Source organism: Macaca mulatta, chromosome X (genome assembly GCF_049350105.2).
Source record: "Macaca mulatta isolate MMU2019108-1 chromosome X, T2T-MMU8v2.0, whole genome shotgun sequence".
Classification (NCBI taxonomy): Eukaryota; Metazoa; Chordata; class Mammalia; order Primates; family Cercopithecidae; genus Macaca; species Macaca mulatta.
In genome coordinates this window covers 57,182,254-57,202,956 of record NC_133426.1, presented here as the reverse complement: position 1 = coordinate 57,202,956, position 20,703 = coordinate 57,182,254, and the positions used below count along the sequence as shown (strand labels likewise).

Sequence of the window (20,703 nt, the reverse complement as noted above, 5' to 3'; positions counted from 1 at the left end):
GACTAAAGCTTGAAGTGTTCCCCCAGAGAACTGGAAAAACACAAGGGTGCCCACCCTCATCACTCCTATTCAACATAGTGCTAGGAAGTCCTAGCCAGAGCAATCAGGCAAGAATAATAAGAAAAAAAGGAACCCAAATAAAAGAAAGGAAGTCATTATATTTATCTTTACAGATTATATAGTCTTATATATAGAAAGTCCTAAACACTGTGCTAAAAGACTCCTAGAATTGATAAACTCCTTCATTAGAGTTTCAGGATACAAAATCAATGCACAAAAATCAGTAGCACTTTTATACACCAATAACGTTCATGCTGACAGTCAAATGAAGAATGTAATATATTTATGATAGCCACAAAGAGAATAAAATGCCTAGGAATATAGCTAACCAGGGAGGTGAAAGTTTTTGAGTTTGAGAATTATACAACTTTGCTAAAATAAATCAGAGATGACAAAAAAGTAAAACATTCTATGCCCATGAATTTGAAGAATTAATATTGTTAAAATGATCATACTTCCCAAAGCCGTTTACAGATTCCTTGCTATCCCCATCAAATTATCAATGTGATTTATTGCAGAATTAGAAGAATCTCTTCTAAAATTCATATGGAACCAAGAAAAGTCCAAATAGCCAAAGCAATTTTAAGCAAAGAGAACAAAGCTGGAGGCATCACATTATTCAACTTCAAATTACACTATAAGGCTGCAGTAACCAAGCACTATCATATTGTTACAAAACCAGACACCTAGACCACTGGAACAGGATAGAGAACCCAGAAATAAAGCTTCAAATCTACAAATAACCTGTTCTTCCACAAAGTTGACAATAACAAGTAATGGGGAATGAGGTGCCTATCAATAAATGGTGTTTAGATAACTGGCTAGTCATGTGCAAAATACATTTCACCATATTCAAAACTTAACTCAAGATCGATTAAAGACATATGTAAGATTAAACTTATAAACATCCTAGAAGAAAATCTAGAAAACAACATCTGGACATCATCCTTTGGAAGGAATTTATAACTAAGTACCCATAAGCAATTGCAACAAAAACAAAATTTGACAAGTAGGATATAATTAAGTGAAAGAGCTTTTGCACAGAAAAAGAAACCATCAACAGAGTAAATAGAAAACTTCTGGAATGAGAGAAAATATTTGCAAACTCTGTATCTGACAAAGGTCTAATATACAGTTCTGGGATACATATGCAGAACATGCAGGTTTGTTACATAGGTATACACGTGCCCTGGTGGTTTGCTGCACCCATCAACCCATCATCTACATTAGGTATTTCTCCTAATCCTATCCCTCCCCTAGCCTCCCACCTACCAACAGGCCCCGGCGTGTGATGTTCCTCTCCCTGTGTCCATGTGTTCTCATTGTTCAATTCCCACTTATGAGTGAGAACATGCAGTGTTTAGTTTTCTGTTTTTGTGTTATTTTGCTGAGAATGATGGTTTCCAGCTTCATCCATGTCCCTGCAAAGGACATGAACTCATCTTTTTTGTGGCTGCATAGTATTCCATGGTGTATATGTGCCACATTTTCTTTATCCCCTGTTCTTAAAATAAAATTTGAAAAAAAAAAAATCAAACTCTAGGGTCAAGAACAAAGAAAGGACCATAAAATCAGTAAGATGAATCAAATAACTTATGAAGAGCTCTGATAGTCTGGAAGCAAACTTCTCAAAGGAAACCTTACAGACAAGGGGAGAGTGGAATTCTATCTTCAAAATAATGAAGGGAAAAAAAGCTTTGAACTTAGAATATTGTGCCTACCAGAGTTTCCTTCAAAGATGAAAAAAATAATGAGTTTTCCAGACAAACAAAGATGAGGGATTTCATAACCACTAGAACTATCGTATAAGAAACACTAAAGGGAATTGTGCAATCTGAGAGAAAAGGACGCATTTTATCCAATGGCTGCAAAATACACAACCTTCTCATCGTTTCATGGAACATTCTCCAAGAGAGAACACATATTGGGCTACAAAGCAAGTCTTACAATTTTTTTTTTAAATAAATATAATAGCAAGTATCTTCTTTTACCTCAATTAAATAATACTGGCAATTGATAACAAGCAGGATTTTGGAGACTAAGCAAATACATGGAAATTAAATAGCATGCTGTGGAGCAAACAATAAGTAAATAAAGAAGTTAAGGAAAAAATCTTAATTTCTTGACAGAAAAATAAAATGGAAACATATCAAAACCAATGGGATACATTAGTAGTTGTACTAAGATGAAAGTTTATAGCAATAAATGCATACATCAAAAAAGTAGAAAGACTTTATAAACAAGCACATTCTGCACCTTTGAGAACTAGAAAAGCAACAACATGCCAAACCTTAAATTAATAGAAAGGAAGAAAGAAGTTATTATGAACAACTATATGCCAGTAATTTTGAAAAACTAAAAAAAAAAAAATTATTTACATATATAACCTAACATGAGTGAGCCATGGAAAAATAAAAAATCTTAGCAAACTAATTATGAGTAATGAGACAGAGGCAGTAACCTGATGGTTTCACTGCTGAATTCTATCAAATATTTAAGAAAGAACTAATTATAATACTACCCAAATTATCCAAAAAATTATGGAGAAGGGAGGGAGAGACTGGATAAAGAAAATGTGGTACATATACACCATGGAATACTATGTAGACATAAAAAGGAACAAGATCATGTCCTTTGCAGGAACATGGATGAAGCTGGAAGCCATCATCCTCAGCAAACTAACACAGGGACAGAAAACCAAGCACTGCATGTTCTTACTCATAAGTGGGAGTTGGACAATGAGAACACATGGACACAGGGAGGGGAACAACACACACCGGGGCTACTCGGTGGGTGGGGGTGAGGAGAGAAAGAGCATTAGGAAAAATAGCTAATGCAAGTGGGTCTCAAAACCTAGAAGACAGGTTGATAGGTACAGCAAACCACCATGGCACACCTATACCTATGTAACAAACCTATACATTCTGCACTTGTATCCTGGAACTTAAAATAAAATTAAGAAAATTTAAAAACAAGAAAACAATTTTTAGAAATGGTTTATGAATTATCTGATAAAGAATTCAAAATAGCCATCTTAAAAATGCTCAGTAACTAAAAGAGAAAACAGACAAAATGAGAATATCAACAAAGAGAGAGAACCTATTTTAAAAAACTAAGTTCTGAGGCTGAAGAATAGAATAACGGAATTGCAAAATTTGGTAGAGGGGTACAAAAGCAGACTAGATCAAGCAGAACAAATAATTAGCAAACCTGAAAATAGGTCATTTAAAATTTTCATCTCACAGTGGCAAAAAAGAAACAAATGAAAGAAAGTGAAGAGAGTCTAAGAGACTCATGTGACACCATCAACTGGACAAATGTATGCATATGAAACACACATAAAAGAGTGAAAGGGAAGAGGAATTATTTGAAGAAAGAAGGCCAAAAACTTCTCAATTTTGAGGAAAGTTACATAAAAATGGGAAAAGCTAAAAAATTAAACTCCAACTAAGATAAACCCAAGCAGACTCATACCAAGACAAATTATAATCAAATAGTCAAAAATCACAGATAAAGAGAGAATCTTATAGGTAGCAGGAGAAAAGCTACTCACTGTGCAGAAAGAAGTTTCCATAAGACTATCACCATATTTCCCAGCAGAAACCTTACAGTACAGAAGGGACTGGAATGATATATTCAAAGGGCAGAGAAAAAAATAAAACCCTGAGAAATAAGAACACTAGGTTCAGCAAAAGAGTTCTTCAAAACTGAAGAAAAAATTAAGACTTTCCAAGACAAACATAAACTGAGGTTTTTCATTCCCTTTACACCTGTCATCAAGAATTGCCAAAGGGACTCCTTCAAGTTGAAATCAAAAGACACTTGTTAGCAACATAAAACCATAAATAACCAACAAAGATCTCAGGCAGATGTAAATATGCAGACAGATATTAACTCCTGTGATACTATAATATTGGTGTATAAATCACTTCTAATTCTGGCATGAAATGAAAGGACAAAAACATGAAAATAACTATGAATCTATGATACTAGATACACAATATAATTTTGACATCAATAACATAAAGAGGGGCATATATGTACAAGAATAACGTTTTCATATGTGGTTGAGGTTAATTTGTTGCCAGCTAAAATATATATTATTTGGGTCAGGTATGGTGGTCAGGCCCAAATAATGTACAAAACATGTTTTCCAATAAAATTAGAAATCAACAGCAGAAGGGAAACTGGAAAATCCATGAAGACTGGAAATTTAACAAGATTTTCAAACAGCCAACAGGTGAAAGAGGAAATCAGAATGAAAATTAGAAAATACCTTAAGACGAATTAAATTACAACATACCTAAACATATGGGATGCAGCAAAAGCTATATAAACAGGTTGGTATGTAGCAGTAAGCATTTACATTAAAGAAGAAGGAGGATTCCTTGGGAGTAAAATCGTGGTTACCAGAGGCTAGTAAGGGTAGTGAAGGATGATGGGAGGGAGGATTGTTAGTGGGTACAAATACATAGTTAGATAGAATAAATATGATCTAGTGTATGATAGCACAACAGTGTGACTACAGTCAGTCAACAATAATTTGTTGAACTTTTAAACATAACGGAAAGAGTATAATCGGGTTGTTTGTAACACAAGAGGAGGATAAATCCTTTAGGTAATGAAAATTCCATTTACCCTGATGTGATTACTGTGCATTTTATACCTGTATCAACATATCTCAGGGGAGGGGGGCACCCCAGATGGATGAATAGGAATAGCTCCAGCCTCCAGCTCCCAGCGTGAGCAACATAGAAGATGGGTGATTTCTGCATTTTCAACTGACATACCAGGTTCATCTCACTGGGGCATGTAGGACAGTCTGTGCTGGTCAGTGGGTGCAACCCAACCAGGGAGAGCTGAAACACTGCGAAGCATCACCTCACCTGGGAAGCACAAGGGGGAAGGGAATTCCTTTTCCTAGCCAAGGGAAACTAAGACACACAACACCTGAAAAATCGGGTAACCTCCAACCCAATACTGCACTTTACCAAGGGTCTTAGCAAATGGCACACCAGGAGATTAAATCCCACGCCTGGCCCAGAGGGTCCCAGGCCCATGGAGCCTCCATTATTGCTAGCACAGGAGTCTGAGATCTAAGTGCAAGGTGGCAGTGAGGCTGGGGGAGGGGCTCCCACCATCCCTGAGGCTTAAGTAGGTAAACAAAGTCACCTGGAAGCTCAAACTGTGTGGTGCCCACCACAGCTCAAGGAGACCTGCCTGCCTCTGTAGACTCCACCTCTGAGGACAGGGCATAGCTAACCAAAAAGCAGCAGAAACCTCTGCAGATGTAAATGTCCCTGCCTGACAGTTTTGAAGAGAGCGGTGGTTCTCCCAGCATGGAGGATGAGATCTGAGAACCGACAGATTGCCTGCTCAAGTGGGTCCCTGGCCCCTGGGTAGCCTAACTGGGAGACATACCCCACTAGGTGCAGACCGACACCTCACACCTCACATGGCTGGGTACACCTCTGAGATGAAGCTTCCAGAGCAAGAATCAGACAGCAACACTAGCTGTTCAGCAATATTCTATCTTCAGCAGCCTCCGCTGCTGATACCCAGGCAAACAGGGTCTGAAGTGGACCTCAAAAAAACTCCACAGACCTGCAGTTGAGGGTCCTGATGGTTAGAAGGAAAACTAACAGAAAGGACACCCACACCAAAACCCCATCAGTACATCACCATCAGCAAAGACCAAAGGCAGATAAAACCCCAAAGATGGGGGAAAAGCAGGGCAGAAAAGCTAAAAATTCAAAAAATCAGAGCACATCTCCCCCTGCAAAGGAATTCAGCTCATTGCAGGCAATGGAACAAAGCTGGACAGAGAATGACTTTGATGAGATGTGAGAAGAAGGCTTTAGTGGATCAAACTTCTCAGAGCTAAAGGAGGAACTACATACCCAGCACAAAGAAACTAAAAACCTTGAAGGAAGAATGGATAACTAGAATAACGAATGCAGAGAAGTCCATAAATGAACGGATAGAGATTAAAACCATGACACGAGAACTACGTGACAAATGCACAAGCTTCAGTAACCAACTCGATCAACTGGAAGAAAGAGTATCAGTGATTGAAGATCAAATGAATAAAATGAAGCGCCAAGAGAAGTTTAGAGAAAAAAGAGTAAAAAGAAATGAACAAAGCCTCCAAGAAATATGGGATTATGTGAAAAGATCAAATCTACGTCTGATTGGGGTGCCTGAAAGTGATGGGGAGAATGGAACACAGTTGGAAAACACTCTGCAGGATATTATCCAGGAGAACTTCCCAAACCTAGCAAGGCAGGCCAACACTAAAATTCAAGAAATACAGAGAACGCCACAAAGATACTCCTCGAGAAGAGCAACTCCAAGACACATAATTGTCAGATTCACCAAAGTTGAAATGAAGGAGAAAAGACAAGGGCAGCCAGAGGGAAAGGTCGGGTTACACACAAAGGGAAGCCCATCAGACTAACAGCAGATCTCTTGGCAGAAATCTACAAGCCAGAAGAGAGTGGAGGCCAATATTCAACATTCTTAAAGAAAAGAATTTTCAACTCAGAATTTCATATCCAGCCAAACTAAGTTTCATAAGTGAAGAAGAAATAAAATTGTTTACAGACAAGCAAATGCTTAGAGATTTTGTCACCACCAGGCCTGCCTTACAAGAGATCCTGAAGGAAGCACTAAACATGGAAAGGAACAACCATTACTAGCCATTGCAAAAACATGCAAAAATGTAAAGACCATCGATGCTAGGAAGAAACTGCATAAACTAACAAGCAAAATAACCAGCTAATATCACAATGACAGGATCAAGTTCACACATAACAATATTAACCTTAAATGTAAATGGATGAAAAGGTCCAATTAAAAGACACAGACTGGCAAATTGGACAAAGAGTCAAGACCCATCAGTCTGCTGTATTCAGGAGACCCATCTCACATGCCAAGACACACATAGGATCAAAATAAAGGGATGGAGGAAGATCTGCCAAGCAAATGGAAAACAAAAAAAAGTCAGGGGTTGCAATCCTAGTCTCTGATAAAACAGACTTTAAACCAACAAAGATCAAAAGAGACAAAGAAGGCCATTACATAATGGTGAAGGGATCAATTCAACAAGAAGAGCTAACTATCCTAAATATATACCCAATACAGGAGCACCCAGATTCATAAAGCAGGTCCTTAGAGACTTACAAAGAGACTTAGACTCCCATACAATAATAATGGGAGACTTTAACACCCCACTGTTAACATTATTTATCCAATCATATATTTATGAACACTTAGGTTGATTCCATATCTCTGCTATTGTGAATAATTCTGTATAAACATACAAGTGCAGGTATCTTTTATATAATTGCTTTCCCTTTGGGTAGATATCCAGTAGAGAGACTGCCAGATGAAACAGTAGTTCTATTATTACCCCTCTGATAAACCTCCATACTGTTTTTCACACAGACTACACTAGTTTATATTGGCACAATGTGTAAGATTTCCTTTTCTCCAAATCCTCGTGAACATATGTTACTTTTTGTATTTGTAATAATGCCCATTCTGACTGGAGTAGGATAAAAATCTCACATTGGTTTTGACTTGCATTTCTCTGATAGCTAGTGATGTTGAGCTAGTTTTCATATACATATTGGCCATTTGTATGTCTTTTATTTGAAAAATGTCTGTTTATGTCCTCTGCCCAGTTGTAAATGAAATGTTTTATCATTGTTGAGTTGTTTGAGCTTGTTATATATTCTGAATGTAAGTCTTCAGTTTAATGAATAATTTGCAAATACTTTCTTCCATTCAATAGGTTGTTTCATCACTCTGTTGATTACATCTTTGCTGTGCAAAGGTTTTAAATTTAATTAAGTCACATTTGTCCATTTTTGTTTCTATTGACTGTGCCTTTGTGGTCTTAGTCATAAATTATTTGCCTAGATAGATGTCCAAAATATTTCCCCTTGGTTTTCTTTTAGTTTTTTGTTTTGTTTTGTTTTTTATAATTTGGGGTCTTCTGTCTAGGTTTTTAATTAATCTTGAGTTGATTTTTGTATATGGTAAAATAAGGTAGTCCAGTTTCATTCTTTTGTATATGACTATCCAATTTTCCCAGCACCATTTATTGAAAAGTGATTCATTTCCACAATGTATATTATTGCTGCCTTTGTCAAAGATCACTTGGCTGTATTTATGTGGCTTTATTTCTGGGTTCTCTATTCTGTACCATTGACCTACACGTCTTTTTTTTTTTTTTTTTTTTTTTTTACCAGCACCATGCTGTTTTGCTTACTATCACCTCATAATATTATTGAAGTGAGGTAATGAAACTATTCTAGCTTTTTTATTTTTGCTTAGGAACACTTTAGTTATTAGGGCTCTTTTTTGGTTCCTTATAAATTTTAATTTTTTATAATACTGTGAAAATGATGTTGGTATTTTGATGGGAATTGCACTGAATCTGTAGATTTCTTTGTGTGATATGGTCATTTTAATGATATTAATTCTTCTGATGTATGAGCATAGAATGTTCTTCCATTTATTTTTGAAATCTTCAATTGCTTTTATCTGTGTTTTGTAGTTTTCTTTGTAGTAATCTTTCTCCTCCTTGGCAAAATTTATAGACAGGTATTTTGTTTGCTTCTGTAACTATTATAAATGAGATTGCCTTTATGCTTTCTCAGATCATAATTAGTATATAGAAATTATACTGATTTTGTAAGTTGATTCTTGTATCTTGAAACTTTACTGAATTCATTTATCAAATTTAAATATTTTTGGTGAAGTTCTTAGGTTTTTCTACATGCAAGATTATATCTTTGGCAAACAGAGATTATTTAACGTCCTTTTTTTCTAATTAGATGCCTTTTATTTATTGCTGTTGCCTGGTTGTTCTAGTTATCACTTCTAGTACTACATTGAAAAGTAGCAAACATGAGTATTCTCGTTTTGTTCCCATTGTTAGAGGAAGTGCTTTCAGCATTTCCAAAGTTAGTACGATGTTACCTGGGGGTTTGTCATATGTGGCCTTTACTATTTTTAGGTATGTTGCTTCTGTGGCTAGTTTTTTGAATTTTTTTATCATGAAGGCATGATAAGTTTTATCAATTGAAATGATAAACATTTCTTCTTTGACAATTGAAATGATAACAAGGTTTTTGTTCTCGAATCTGTTGATGTGATATATCACATTTACTTATTTGCCTATGTTGAACCATCTTTACATCCCTGCTATAGCACCCACTTAATCATAGTATGTGGTCTATTTGACATGCTGTTAGATTCAACTTTGCTAGTATTTTGTTGAAGATATTTGTGTCTAGGTATATTAAAAATATTGGCATTACAAATATATATATATATATCTCCTTATTTTGTTTTGGTATCAGGGTGATCCTGACTTTGGTGACATTGGCATTAATTCACTCCTTCTCAAGTTTTTGTAATAATTTCAGTATGATTGGTATAGTTCTTTATTTATTTGGTAGAATTCGGCTGTGAATACATCCATTCTTGGCTTGTTTTTGTTTTGAGACTCTATAGCAGCTTCAGGCTCATCACTCATTAGCTGTCTTCTCAGATTTTCTATTTCTTCCTGATTCAATTTCAGTAGATTTTATGTTTCCAGGAATGTATCTGTTTCCTACAGGTTTTCTAGATTCTAAGCATACAGTTTTCATAATAGTCTCTGACAATTTTTTTTAATATCTGTGGTATAAATTTTAATGTTTCCTTTGTCATTTCTGTGTTTATTTGGGTCTTCCTCCTTTTTTGTTAGCTTAGTTCACAGTTGATCAATTTTGTTTATCTGCCCAACTTCTAATCTCATTGATTCTTTGTATTATGTTTTTAGCTTCAACTTCATTTAGCTGTTTTAATCTTTGCTATTTCTTTTCTTCTGCTAAATGTAATCTTGATTTGTTCAGGCTTTTCTAGTTGATTAATATGCATCATTAAATTGTTACTTTGTAATCTTTGTACCTTTTTTGGATGTAGGCCTTTATTGCCATATACTTCTCTCTTAACACTCCTTTTGCTGTAACCAACAAGTTTTGCTATGTTGCATTTCAATTTCTGTTCCAAATATATTTTGCTTTCCATCTTAAATTCTTTATTGACCCTATGGTCATTCACAAACATGTTGTTTTCTTTCCAAATATTTGTATACTTTCTAAAGTTCCTGTTGGTATTAATTTCTAGTAGTGTTCACTGTGGTCCGAGAAGATACTTGATATAATTTCAATTTTTAAAAATTGTGTTGAAGCTTTTTCTTTTTTTTTTTTTTTTTTTTTTTTTGAGACGGAGTCTCGCTCTGTCGCCCAGGCTGGAGTGCAGTGGCCAGATCGCAGCTCACTGCAAGCTCCACCTCCCGGGTTTATGCCATTCTCCTGCCTCAGCCTCCCGAGTAGCTGGGACTACAGGCGCCCGCCACCTCGCCCAGCTAGTTTTTTTGTATTTTTTAGTAGAGACGGGGTTTCACCGTGTTAGCCAGGATGGTCTCGATCTCCTGACCTCGTGATCCGCCCATCTTGGCCTCCCAAAGTGCTGGGATTACAGGCTTGAGCCACCACGCCCGGCCTGAAGCTTTCTCTTGTGGCCTCTCCTGTGGTTTATACTGGAGAATATTCGATGTGTTGATAAGATGAATGTGTATTCTTCAGTTGTCAGGAAGGATGTTTTGTAAATGTCTATTACATCCATTTAGATTTATAACCCAGTTACAGTCAAACATTCTTTGTTGAATTTCTGTCTTCACGATCTGCCTAATGTGAGTGGGGAATTAAATCCTTAATTATTATTGTATTGCAATCTATCTCCTCTTTAGATATCTAGTGATATTTATCAATCTGGATGCTCCAATGTTGGGTAAATATATAATTAGAATTGTTATATTATCTTGCTGAATTGATTTATCATTATATTATTACCTTTTTAATTGTTTTTGACCTAATGTCTGTTTGATTTTATAAAAATGTAGCTACTCCTACCCAATTTTGATGTTCATTTGGAAGGACCATTTTTTTCTACCCTTTTTCTTTCAGTTAATAGCTCTTTTAAAATAAAGTAACTTTCTTGTAAGAAGAATTTGGTTAGATCATTTTTTACCATTTCATCAATCTGTGTCATTTAAGTTGAGATTTTAGTCTGTTTATGTTCATAATTATTATTGACAATTGAGGTTTTCTTCCTGCCATATTGTCAATTGTTTTCTGTTTGTTTCATAAGTTATTTTTTTTCTCACATTATTTGTCATTGTGGTTTGATGGAATTCTGTAGTAGTGCCATTCGATTCATTTCTCTTCCATTTTTGTGTGATTGCTTTTCTAGTGAGTTCTATTTTTGTGTGTTTTCATAATGGTAAATTCCTTTTGCCTTCACGTGTTTTCATAATGGTTAATGTCCTTTTGCTTTCATGTTTAGGACTTCTTGAGCATTTCTTGTAGGGCCAATCTAATCGTGACAAATTCCCTCAGTATTTGTATTGGAAAGACTTTATTTCTCCTTCATTTATGAAGGCAAGTATTGCTGAATATAGTATTCACAGTCAGCAGGGTTGTTTTTCTTTCTACACTTTGAATATATCATCCATTTATTTTTAGGCCTTTGAAGTTTCTGCTGAGAGGGTCATTGTTAGTCCAATGGGTTTTTTTTAATAGGTAACTAGATGACTTTCTCTTGCTGTTTTTAAATATAATTGTTCACATTGACTTTGGACAGTTATATTAATGTGCTGTGATGAAGATTTTTTGCAATCTGTTTCTTTGGATCACTGAGCCTCTTGTGTTTGGATGTCTAAACTTCTTGGTAGACTTGGGAAGTTTTCATCTATTATTTCATTAAATATGTTTTCTAAACTTTGATCTATCTTCACACTTAGGAATATTAATAACGTTTACATTCAGTTGTTTTCTGTTGTCCCAAAGATCCTGAAGGCCTTGTTTTTTTTTTTTTTAATTCTTTGTTCTCTTATTTTTGTCTCACAGAATTATTTCAAAAGACCTTTCTTTAAGTTGTAAAATTGTTTTCTTTTATTTTGTATAGTCTTATTCTTGAAGTTTTGAATGTATTTTGTATTTCCTTAAGTTAATTCTTCAGTTCTAGAATTCCTGTTTTAAAATATATATATATACAAAACATTTAAAATATATATATAACAACATTTAAAATAGATATATTATAGATATATAAAACATTTAAAAAATACATATCTTATATATATATATATATATATACACACACACACATTTTGGTAAATTTCTCATTTATGTCCTGATTTGTTTTTCTGAGTTCTTCATATTGGTATTCAGACTTCTCTTGCATCACACTGAGCTTCTTTATTTTGGATTCTTTACATGGAATTTTGATATTTTTTTTCTGTTGTTTGAAGCTCTTGTTGGTGAAGTATTGTGTTCCTTTAAGGGTGTCATATTTCCATGCTTTTTCATGTTTGTGTGTCTTTATGTTGACATCTGTGCATCTGGTATAACAATCACTTCTTTCTATTTTTAAATTTACTTTCCTTAGGGGAGACTTTTTCCTGAAGATGTTTCTATAATGTTGGTTGTGTTGAGCCCTTTGGCTTTGCCTCAAGATGCATGCAGCAGTTAAATCTCTGTATAGTATTTTTGGTTGTAAAGAGCATTTGTGGTATCTGTGGATTCCCTCTGTGTGTTAGGGTATGCTTGTTAGTGAAGGCTTTAGTAAAGTTGTGCTAGGGACTGACACCAGATGGGCCTGTCTTCAGGCTCCAGTGGTAGCAGTGGTAGCTAAGAGTATCCATCCTCATGCCAAGGAGTGGTGTACACTGGTACCCACATTGGTGGTTCCAGGTGGGCCAATTCTTGGGCCTCTGGGTGTCTTTCTTGAATGGCAATTGTGTTATCAGTGAACTAAGTAGGAAAGTGGGCTCTTAAGCCCCATGCAGTCAACATAGTATAGGCAATAGCAATAGCAGTGTGAGATGTCCTTCTGGTCCCCAAGCACTATGTGTTCATGTTGGCAGCAGTCGTGATGGGCTTTTTGGGCCAGAAACCAATGCTTGCAAGTAGAAACCAGTTGAAGTGGTAGTTTCAGGGAGTTTAGGCCAAATCTCAGCTCCCTAGGAAGAGTGCTCAGGTGCCTCAAGTGGTAGATGGGGTGGTGCAATCTGCAGGATCCCGAACCATGCATTCTCTGAGGCAAAGGCAAAGCTGGACCTGTGGGCTTGCACTTATGTCCGTCAATGGTGAGTGTAGGTACCAACTTTGACCAGCTAGGGTGGGGAGATGCTCAGGTCCCTGGAAGAGTGCTCAGGTGAGAGACAGCACCTGTCACATCAATGTCCTGCAACAGAGAGTGTGGTTCTCATTCCAGAAGCTGCAGCCCTGGTCAGTGGAAGAAGGATGTGCATCCCTATCATGCCTCAGTCCCACCAAGGCTTGCTCCCCATTTCTGGCTGTGGCAGAAGATTCAACTGACCCATCAGACCTGGAAGTCCATAACTAGCCTGCAACTCAGCCCTGGACCATAGGAACTCCTGCCAAACTTGAGATCAAAGCTTCATGGCAAACTGTAAGCTGCTCAAGTCCCAAGAGTAGTTCTCTCTTCCCAACACCAGTGAACACAGCATCTTCTCAGTCCTGGGTATGGGAGCCTACTGCATGCTTGCATGCCAGTTCCCCAAGCAACAGCCTGAGTTTTCTTAATGCCTAGGGTTGATGCTGCTGTGTACCAGGACAATTTTTAGTCCATTAAAACCTAAGATCAAAAACGATATCTTGCTATTGCCACTTATGTTTCAGAAAAGGTAAGGGGCCCTAGATGAGCTCTTTCTCTAGAGGAGTTCCTTTTCACATTCTCCCAGGAGTTCCTCAAGTTAGGCTCAGGATTTGTTAAAGTAAAAGTGCATTGTCATGGTCTGGACTGTATGATTCTCCAGGGAGAAAGTGGGCCACAGAAAGGCTCTCACTCACCCTCTCCTTGCATGGGGAAGTCACACCCAGCTCCTGGCCAGTCCTGCTTAAGAAAACTGCCTCTTTTCCAACTCCTTTCTAGTTTATGGTGTTTCCTTTTACTTTTTTATTCAACTCCCATGTTCTCTCTTGGACAGTGTATTCAAAGTGTGATTGTCTACATACTATTTTTGTTCTTCAAAATGGATTTCACATACATAAAAATGTTTCTAGTCAGCCATCTTGAAAAAAAAAAAGTTAAGAGTATGGCTGTTGCAAATGAGCAAAGAGGCACATGGAAGCCTGCTAGTACTCAGAGGACTCTATGTGACTCAAGTTGCAGGAATTTCATGAAGTATCTACAATAAAGTCAAAAAACCTTATTATACTTCAGAAAGACTACATGCAAATGTATAGGTTCAGGGTGGCTGACTATAAGCAGTAAGAGTGTGCTGCTCTCTTGAAGAGAAAACAAATGGTGAGTAAAAATTGACTCTTCAAGTAAATCTTATAAGAAACCATTTCAAGAACCATCAAAGGATCAAGGGGACACAAAGAGGACAGAGAAGAGTAAACCTGGGGCACTGCACATACCTGGGTTTTACTCACAGCCAGAAGGAGCTCCCTTACACTGTGAAAGGGTGAGAGAGTAAGAGCCTTTGAGGGATCTATACTTCCCACAGAGACTTGCACTATCCTGGGAGTAAGAGAACGTTCCTGACCCCGCCCCCTTGACATCTAAACTGATGCAGAGAGCCACAGGGAGTTTTTGCAGAAGCGCTACTCAAGACCATGTGGAGCCCCACATGCCTTGAATCCCTAAGCAGCCCAGCACCAGCTGCCATAAGAGAGGCAGAGGCTTCCATCAAAGTGCCAGAAAGCAGTAAGACTGCTCCACTCCTCCTTGCCAGACAATGTTCAGCTCCTGCTTCTAGCATAGTATCCTTGACCCTGGCTTAAATCTGTGGGAAGGCACATCACTGTGTTCCCTCAGAAAATACCTAGACAGTAAACTGGGTGAATGCTCCCACTTCCACTGCTCCTGGCAAGATGGAACTTGTTGTCTTGGGCTTCCAGCACAATAGCCCCACCCCAGCCTGAACTCTGTGGGTGGATACAGCTCTGTACTCCTTCAGGAAACATCAAGATGGTGAACCTGGTAACTACACCCACCCCTGCTGCTCCTAGCCAGGCAGGACTTGCTAGCTTGCACGTCAAACACAGCAGCCTCGCCACTGCCTGAAATCTGCCAGTGAACACAGATCTGTGTTCCCTTGGGAAATAGCTGGTTAGTACTCATTGTGACTCTCCCCACCCCTGATGCTCCTATCCAGGCAAAACTCACTGGCTTGGGCTTTCAGCATAGCACCGTCTGGACTTCCAGCAGTCCTACCACTGATTGAACGCTGTGGATGAACACAGCTCTCTTTCTCTCAGAAAACAACCAGACAGCAGGTCATATGACCGCCCCCACATGATGCTCTAAGCCAGACAAGAAATTCCACCTTTGGTAGTGACTAAACAGGGGAGGAGCCCTTACTTTCAGAACACTGAAAAGAGTAAAACATCTGGGTTTGTGAGTGAATGAGGCAGTGGGGCATGCTTCCCTCTGCAGGTCCAATCTGGGAAGGGTATGGCCTGCCTGCCAGCTGTGACCTCTGCAGCCTGGAGCACCTAAAATAGGAAATGTAGGCACTACACCAGTTATCAGAGGATGTCCCACCAAGGCCTAGAATCAGACCCAATGAGATCATTTCTCTCCAACCAACCACAGATAACAACTATGAACATTCAGAAATGCAAGAGTCAAGTTGTTGAGTAAGGGCCTATCTACCAGTCATTAACCTTATATGCCATTTGCTAGATTACAGCCTAAATTACAACATCAAAAATTTTTTTTTTGCCAGTATACAGTGCCTGAGAAATCCAAGGCAAAAAAACAATCACTAATAAAGATCCTGAAAAGAGCCCTGGTCTTCTGAAAGCACACAGAATTAAAGCCAACTGACTATAATCAGGTTTCAACACAGTTAAAGGAACACCAGCCCCCTCAGAGGAGAACGAATAAGTGCAAGAATTATGAAAATGAAAAAAAAAAAAACAAAACAAAACCCCACAGAACATCCCCTTATCTCCAAATGAACAAACTAGCCTTTTTGACAGATACAGAACTCATTATCTGAATGGAAAGAAAACTCATCGAGAGTCAGGAGAAAGTTGAAACCCAATCCCAGGAATCCAGGGAATTCATTAAAATGATCTAAGAGCTGAGAGATGAAATAGCCATTTAAAGAAAGAACCAAACAGAGCTCCTGGAATTAAACATTTCACTACAAAAAGTTCATAATACAGTAGGAAGTATTGAGAGCAGAATAGACCAAGCCGGGGAAAGATTCTTAGAGCTCAAAGACTAGTTTTTCAAATCTACTCAGTCAGACAAAAATAAAGAAAAACAAATAAGAACAATACACAAAACCTCCAAGAAATATGGGATTATGTAAAGCAACAAAATCTATGCATCTGTGGCATGCCTGAGAGAGGAAAGAGAATAATTAACTTGGAAAATATATTTGAAAACAGTCCATAAAAATTTTCCTAATCTTGTTGGAGAGTTTGACAGGCAAATCAAAGAAATACACAGATCTCCAGCTAGGTACTATACAAGATGACTATCCACAAGGAATGGAGCCATCAGATTCACCAAGGTCAATGGCAAAAGTAAAACCCTTAAAGGCAGCTAAGGAAAAAGGTCATGTCACTTGGAAAGAGAACTCCATCAGGATAGCAGCACACCTCTCAGCAGAAACCTTTAAAGGCAGAAGACACAGGGGTATATTTTCAGCATCCTCAAAGAAAAGAAATTCCAACTAAGAATTTCATGTCCTGGCAAACTAAGCTTCATAAACAAAAAATAAAGTCCTTCCCAGATGAAATGTGTTACCACCAGACCAACCTTAAAAGGGGTCCTTAAAGGAGTGCCAAACATAGAAACAAAAGAATGATACCTGCTACCACAAACAATTCAAGCAAACAGCCCACAGATGATATAAAGCAATTACACAATGAATACTATAAAACAACTAGCTAACAACATGAGTACAGAATCAAAATCTCATCCATCAATACTAACCCTAAATGTAAATGGTCTAAATGCCAAACTAAAAAGGCAACCATCTGCTGTCTTCAAGGAGTTTCTCTCACATGTAACAACACTTTTGGCTCAAAGTAAAGAGATGGAGAAAAACTTACCATGCAAATAGCAAACAAGAAAAGCAGGAGTTGCTATCTTTTTATAAGATAAAACAGATTTTAAACCAACAACAATCAGGAAAGATAAAGAAGGGCATTATATAATGATAGAGGATTCAATTTACCAAGTAGACTGAATTATCTTATATATACATTTGTAGCACTCAAATTCACAAAACAAGTTCTTTTTGACCTAAGAAAAAAACTTAGCCACACAATAATAGTTGGAGATTTCAAAACCCCACTGACAGCCTTAGACAGATCTTTGAGGCAGAAAACTAACAAAGAAATGAAGGATATAATGTTAACATTTGACCAATTGTACCTAATAGACATCTGCAAAATAGTTCACCCAACAATCATGGAATATACATTTCTCTCATCCACACGTGGAACGTATTCTAAGATTGACCACAAGTTTGGTATTACAGCAAGTCTCAATAAATTCCAAAAAATTTAAATCATACCAAACACACTCTTGGATCAGAGTACAAAAAATATAGAAACCAATATAAATAAAATATTTCAAAAATTCACAAATATGTGGAAATTAAATAATGTCTTCCTGAATAACTTTTGGGTTAATGATGAAATTAAGGCATATATCAAAATATTATTATAACTTAATGATAATAAAAAATAACTTACCAAAATCTTTGTGATTCAGGTAATGCACTATTAAAAGTTTAAAATGTTAAAAGCCTGAATCAGAAAGTTAGAAAGATCTAAAATTAATGATCTGATCACACCCAAAGGAACTAGAAAGTAAATTACAATCCAAACTCAAAGTTTGCAGTAGAAAATATATAACTATAATTGGGTAGAACAAATGAAATTGACATGCAAAAGTTCATACAAAATATCAATTTAACCAAGAGTTTCTTTTTTGAAAGAATAAATAAGATAGACTGCTGGCTAGATTCACAAAGAAAAAAAAATAAGTCCAAATAAATACAATCAGAAATGACAAAGGTGAAATTACAACTGATCCTACAGAAATACAAAAGATCCTCAGTGGTTATTATGAACACCTCTATGGACACAAAATTAGAAAATCTAGATAAAATAGATACATTTCTGAAAACACACAACCTCTGAAGATTGAACCAGGAAAAAAGAGAAACCTCGAAAAGACAAAAAAGCTTTGAAATTAATTCAATAATTTAAAAAAAACCTACCAATGCAAAAAAGCCATCGACCAGATGGATTCACAGCTGAAGTTTACCAGAAGTGCAAGAAAGAAGGAAGGAAGGAAGGAAGGAAGGAAGGAAGGAAAGAAAGAAAGAAAGAAAGAAAGAAAGAAAGAAAGAAAGAAAGAAAGAAAGAAAGAAAGAGAGAGAGAGAGAAAGAAAAAGAAAGAAAGAAAGAAGAAAGAAAAGAAAAGAAGAGAGAGAGATAGAGAGAAAGAGAGAAAGAGAGAGAGAAAGAAAGGAAGAAAGAAAAGAAAGAAAAAGAAAAGAAAGAGAAAGAAAGAGGAAAACCTGGTACCAATACTACTGAAACTATACCCCCCACCCCGAAAAAAAGGAAAAATTGAAGCCGGGCACGGTGGCTCACGCCTGTAATCCCAGCACTTTGGGAGGCCGAGGTTGGCGGATCACGAGGTCGGGAGATTGGGACCATCCTAGCTAACATGGTGAAACCCCATCTCTACTAAAAATACAAAAAAATTAGATGGGCATGGTGGTGGGCGCCTGTAGTCCCAGCTACTCACGAGGCTGAGGCAGGAGAATGGCGTGAACCCGAGAGGTGGAGGTTGCTGTGAGCCGAGATCGTGCCACTGCACTCCAACCTGGGCAACAGAGCGAGACTCCCTCTCAAAAAAAAAAAAAAAAAAAAATTGAGGAGAGGATGCTCCTTAACTCATTCTAGAAATCAAGCATCATCCTGATGCCAAAATCTGGCAGAGACACAACAACAACAAAAGTCAGGACTGATGAATACAGACAGAAAAAATTTCAACAAAATACTAGCAAACTTATTTCAGCAGCACATCAAAATGTTAATTCACAACAGTTGAGTAAGCTTTACTCCTGGAATGCAATGTTAATTCAACATAAGCAAATTTAAAAAAAAGTGATTTACCACATACACAGAATTTAAAACAAAAAAGATATAATCATCTCAATAGATTCAGAAAGAGACTTCAATAAAATCTAACATTCCTTCATGATAAAAACCCTATAAGGCTAGTCATCAAAAGAGCATACATCAAAATAATAAGAGCTAATTATGACAAACCCACAGCCAACATCATATTGAATGGGCAAAAGACAGAATAATTCCCCTTGAGATCTGCAATAAGACAAAGGTGTCCAGTCTCATCACTCCTATTCAACATAATACTGGAAGTCCCAGCCAGAGCATTTAGGCATGAGAAAGAAATAAAGGACATTCAAATAGGAAAAAGACAAAGTCAATCTCTCTCTGCTGACAATATGATTCAAAAAGACTCTCCCAAAAGGCTCCCAGAATTGATAAATGACTTTAGTAAAGTTTCAGAATACAAAATTCATGTACAGAAATCGGTAGCATTTCTACACTACAGTAATATTCTTGGTGAGCCAAATAAAAAATGCAATCCTATTTGCAATAGCCACACCAAAACTACAATATCTAGAAATACCACTAACCAAAGAGGCGAAACGTCTTTACAAAAAGAACAACAAAATACTGCTGAAAAATTATTAGAGATGAAACAAACAGAAAAATATTCCATTATCATGGATTGGAAGAATAAATATCATTAAAATTGCCATACTTTCCAAAGTAATTTACATATTCAATGTTATCCCTATCAAAATACTGTTATTTTTCATGGAATTTTTTTTTTAAAAAGCTATTCTAAAACTCATATGGAACCAATAAAACATCTGAATAGCCAATGGAATCCTAAGGAAAAACAAAGGCAAATAAATCACTTTACCCAACCTAAAACTGTATTATACGACTAACGTAACCAAAACAGCATGAAACTGGTATAAAAACAGATACATAGACCGATGGAACAGAATAGAGATCCCAGAAATAAAGCTACAAACCTACAACGATCTGATCTTAGACAAAATTTACAAAAGCAAGGGGAGCAGGACTTCCTATGCAATAAATAGTGCTGGGATAACTGGCCAGCCATATGCAGAAAAATATGACTGGATCCCTACATTTCACCATATGCAAAAATTAACCAAATATAAATTAAAGATTTAAACATAAGATCCCAAACTATGAAAACACTAGAGGAAAGCCTAGGAGATACCCCTCTCGTCACTGGATTAGCAAAGAATTTATGGCTAAGTCTCCAAAAGCAATTTCAAAGAAAATTTGACAAGTGGGACCTAATTAAGCTAAAGAGCTACAGCGTAGCAAAAGAAATTATCAAAAGAGTAAACATACAGTCTACAGAATGGGAGAAAATATTTGGCAACCATGCATCCAACGTAAGTCTAATATCCAGAATCTATAAGACACTTAATCAACCAGC

At 36.9% G+C, this 20,703-nt stretch overlaps 1 protein-coding gene across 4 annotated transcripts in view; it reads right to left on the bottom strand.

Annotated features, from left to right (window-relative positions):
* The window catches only part of FAAH2 (fatty acid amide hydrolase 2), a 198,471-nt gene that overhangs the window by 112,889 nt on the left and 64,879 nt on the right, over nt 1–20,703 (bottom strand). The gene's annotated exons all lie outside the window — the stretch shown is intronic.